Source organism: Delphinus delphis, chromosome 4, assembly GCF_949987515.2.
Source record: "Delphinus delphis chromosome 4, mDelDel1.2, whole genome shotgun sequence".
Lineage (NCBI taxonomy): Eukaryota > Metazoa > Chordata > Mammalia > Artiodactyla > Delphinidae > Delphinus > Delphinus delphis.
The window spans coordinates 33,931,822-33,936,767 of NC_082686.1; the positions used below are offsets into that span (position 1 = coordinate 33,931,822).

At 44.2% G+C, this 4,946-nt stretch overlaps 1 pseudogene; it reads left to right on the forward strand.

The window, feature by feature from the left end:
• The first annotated feature begins 1,734 nt into the window (after positions 1-1,734).
• LOC132424019 (ankyrin repeat domain-containing protein 6 pseudogene) lies at positions 1,735-3,409 on the forward strand (annotated as a pseudogene).
• Positions 3,410-4,946: the final 1,537 nt, after the last annotated feature.

The following is a 4,946-nucleotide window of genomic DNA, read 5'->3' on the forward strand; positions in this document are numbered from 1 at the left end:
CAAACATTTAAAATTAACTATTATATAAAGCTACGTAATAGCTTTCTGCCTTTTAACTTTACTATGTTCATTCAGCAACGTTCTTCTAGGCAATGTGGCATTTCATTTTTAGAGAACAGCAGGAAGAGTTGTAGGAGGTGAAGCCCTATATGTTAATAGAAACTATAAAATAGACCAGAAATAAAAATGCTGCTCAATCATCCATTCACATCTTTATCCTGAATATGGTCTCTTGATTTAGTCTGTAAATGGATTTTGTAGTGAATGCCAAGGCAAACAAACTACCCTGCCTCAAGTTGATTTATTCATGAACCAAACCTAGAGACGTGGTCTGGCCCAGTTCAGCCTGGGAAGGAGAGTGCACATCTGGATGGAAGTGGCCTTTGCCTAAGAGCCTGGCATTCAGACGGTGGTCTGACCCTAAATATTATCCCTCCTCTGTCCTCTCTTTTCTGATAAAACTGCTTAGGATTTTAACTTCTCTTTTTTGAGCATTCATAGTTGATAAATAATTATGTTATAGTACTCTTGGGGATGTTTGTGAGCCAAAAGGTAAAGTATACGGGCTGTTTTGACTTGCACATACCACCACTGACTCCATTTTACAGCTTCCTCTTAGACCTGCAGTCCTACCACTCTCCCCTTTCTGGGTGACTTACTCACAAAGAATGCCCCCAAGCCAGATAAATTTCCAATCAACTTTTACACTTGCCTTCATCTGATATGAAAACAGAAAGAATATCTTTTGCTGATGAAGATGGTTATTGGTCATGAGTTCCAATTTAGTTCCATTTAGTACCAGACATACTTCTCCCTGGTAGTCAGATTCTATTTTTAGCTTTGGACTCTTCACAGTCCCCAGCACTCCCTTTGGCAGATGGGCATGTAGCCACAAATGCCTCTGGACCCTTGTCTGCCTGATCCTGCCTGTATGTAAGTTACCCACAATAAACTTCATAATTGCACTTTATGGAGTCGCCTGCTTCGTTTTTTGGTCTGAAAGTTACTTCTCAGTTCAAAGGATATTATTCAATATCTCCTCATTATTCAATGCCTTTCAACATTACTCAAATTGCTCTGAAGCCAACTGAATGGGTCTAAATCCTGGCTCCACCTTTTGCCATCAGGTGACATTAAAGAACTTCTCTGTTTTCACATCTGCATTAACTCTTTGAGGCAGAAACTGCACATGAGCTTTGGTCTTTAGATATTAATATAGTTGACATGATCTCAGGTAATTTTATATTTTTCTTAACCTTCTTTCTGCTGAACTTGCAAGAGAATGTGTTTGTTTAGAGGGCTCTTAGAGGATGATTTTCTTTAAAATAGGCCTCAAGTTTAGAAGAGGATCTATAGATTTTTAGACCCTAGATCCCTGAAATGCCCCTGAGGCTTCAGGAATAAGCCAAAGAGGCCTGTATATGGATTTGCTGATTGATGAAGAAGTTGACAAGCATTTTTACTCATTTGAAATCACATGTTCATTTAGCACCTCATCCCCCAGGAGCTTATACTCTAATGAGAGCCAGAGACAAAGCAAATATTAGAAAACAATATGATCTTGGAGTCGCGGGCATCCTGACTGCAGAGGCCCCAAAGATGGCACAGTGATGAAGACACCTTCCAAGGATCGGAGAATCTTTACCCACGGGTACCTGCCTGGACCTGTGGCATCACCTTGAGCCAAAGGAACTTGTCTACCACTTCCCCGAAAACGTCTTTCTCTCCTAATTCATGAGCCAGCAGGATGTGGTCACCAGGCTTTCAGAATACCTGCTCATAGCTCCGTGCAAAGGCCAGGCGGAGAATGTGTTTCAGCTCATTAACAAGGGCGCCAAGGTAGCCGTTACCAAGCATGGCTGGACCCCTTGCATCTTGCTGCCAATAAGGGCCATCTTTCTGTGGTCCAGATCTTGCTGAAGGCTGGCTGTGACCTCGATGTCCAGGATGATGCTGGAGACACAGCACTTTATATTGCTGCTGCCCTAAATCACAAGAAGGTGGTTAAAATCTTAGTGGAAGCCGGAGCAGATGGGACCATCGTCAATAATGCAGGCCGGACTCCACTGGAGACTGCCTGCTACCACAATAATCCAGAAGTTTCTCTCCTCCTCACTAAAGTGCCCCAGGGAAGTGTCTCAGCAGGAGACACCCATAGCAGTGAACAGGCTGTACCCAGAAAAGAAGAGTCCAGAGATTTCCTGTCCTCCTCCCCAGAGCCCAGAGCAAAGGACAACAGGCAGAAAAAGTCAAGGCCCAATGTGTCAGCGTTTTCTGACTCCACCCCACCAGCACACAAGCAGCCCTGACAGCTGAAGAACTCACGCACTCACAATGACCCTAACAAGAGGCCCAGGCATCGCTGTTTACCCCCATCCCCCATGAGTTCAGAGCATACCAGCTCTACATGCTGTACCGGGGCAAGGGCAGCAAAGTGATGCAGGCACCAATAAATGGCTGTCGATGTGAACCCCTGATCAACAAGCTGGAGAATCAGTTGGAGGCAACTGTGGAGGAGATCAAAGCAGAGCTGGTGTTGGTTCAGGATAAGATGAACACGAAGCTGGGGCACATGGAGAATAAGACCCAGCACCAAATGCGGGTTCTGGACCAGCTGATGGTCGAGCGACTCTCAGCAGAGAGGAAGGAGTGCCTGAATCGCCTGTAGCAGCACTCGGACTCAGAGAAGCACGAGGGAGAGAAACGGCAGATGTCCTTGGTGGACGAATTAAAAACTTGGTGCACGTTAAAGATTCAGAATCTGGAGCTGAAGCTTTCTGGAGATTCTGGGGCCTCCAAGACTAAATCCACACCCTCCACTTGCGAGTCCTCCACAGGTGTGGATCAGTCAGTGGGGACTGCAGGTCCAGTAGCAGCCTCTGACAGCTCCCCACAGGTGGCCAGGCCCAAGGAAAAGGCCCTCAGCTCCACAGCCACCCACAGACCCCAGCAGGAGCTGTCTTCCTCGGATTGTACAGGCTCCCGACTGAGGAATGTCAAGGTCCAGACAGCCTCGTTACCCTTGAAAGAGGCAGCCAAATGCAACCCACAGGCTGGGCCCTGTGTTGACAGAGGCACCCAAACCAAGAAGTCTGGGAAAAGTGGGCAGACGAGGCACCTAGGTCAGCACCCAGCACCCAGCACCACCTGCGGGCAGCCGCCACCAGCAGCAGGTGGCAAGCAGGCTGCCCCTCACATTCGAGACACCTCCCAAGCGCTGGAGCTCACCCACTATTTCTTTGAGGCTGTTTCCACCCAGATGGAAAAGTGGTATGAAAGGATGATTGAAGAAGCACGAAGCCAAGCCAGTCAGAAAGCCCAGCAAGACAAGGCCACGCTGGAGGAACACATTTAAAGTTTAGAGGAGGAACTTGCTAAACTAAGGACTAAGGTACACAAGGAAAACTAGGGCCTGGGAAGTGGGACGAGAAAGAATTCCTGGGACTTCCCTGCTGGTCCAGTGGTTAAGACTCTGTGCTTCCAATGCAGGGGGCGGGGGTTCGATCCCTGGTCGGGGAACTAAGATCACACATGCCGTGTGGCTAGGGGTGGGAGGCGGTGGCGCCAGGGAAGGATTCCTGAGGATTTCCGGTTCTGCAACTGCAGAAGAGCTATGTCCAAGGTGTCGGTTTTTGTACACAGAGCAGAACTTGCCTTTAAAAAAAATCAGTAATTTCTAAAATGTGCCACACACATGCTTCCTATGCCCTGAAGTTATGAAGACTTCAACAATTAGACTGAAATTAGGGGAAACTTGCTTAGTTTCAGGTTTCATTACAGATTCGAAACCTCAGCCCAAGTTCATCTGAAGTTCAAAAGCTCAGATTAAGCGAGCCGTGCTAAGAAACTGAAGGATGTGTAAGCCTAAATTCTAATATTCAGGATATGAAATAATGAAAAGCAAGAAAAATATGAATCCCTGTGAACTCAAATCAAGCAGTCATTCATATCAACATGCTTGCTGTGCCTGGACAGTGTCTTTCTGTAAGAACTGTAACAGACACGCTGAACCCCCTCCCTCAAGTTGATAGTTCCCAAAATGCTGACGTTTTAACCAGGGGAAAACTCACCAAACAAATTTTGAGGAGAAGGATTTTCATGATGGCACAAGATTCAGTATATCTTAAAATGTTTTGAAAAGTTAGAGTGTATTTAAATAATGGGTTAATTGGCTAATAGCACTGGGAATGTTTGTTAATAATGAACTCAAATGAGAAAGGTTCAAATCATTGGATCATGGTTTCTGTATCTTTCAGCCAAAAGAAAGAAATAGTACAATCATTTAATCATAGTGATTTTAAAGTGGATTAATGGAAAAAACATTCACATAACAATTACCTGAAACTTCTATAACCTAATTCATAGCCAGTTATCTTAGAGTACCTTTCTGAATTTGAGCTTATTGGTCTACATTTTATAAAGAAATAAGACTGTTTCTTGAAAGTATTTCATTTTGAACTGAGTTCTGTTATTGAAGAACCTCAAAAGCTTTCCACTGCTTTGTAGCAACTATATCAAGGTAAATAATGCAATAAATTGACTTGGATTCCCCAGCTTCATGGAGCCCTATGGATTTTACTCTGCTCTATGGAGTATACAAAGTTGCAAAAGTAACGGTATGTTGAAACTTTGGATTAAATTATCTTCCAAGCTTCTTGTTCCTTGTGGCATTATATTCATCTCCTCAAAATTCCATATATGCATAGAAACCTCGATTCTATTTCTATAAACACAGGAACCAAGTAAATGTTGTCTGTAATTTTGAATAAACTTTTGCTCATTAAGCCAAAGAGAAAATATGACTTCTTGACATGGGAACACCCGGAAAAACAAAGTATGCATTTAGTCCCCTTGTGTTCTGCCCATCAAGCTCAGTTGTTTTTGGTTTGTTCTTTTAAATACTGACAATCTATGGATCTAGGCGTTCCTAATAAATGTAGATGCAT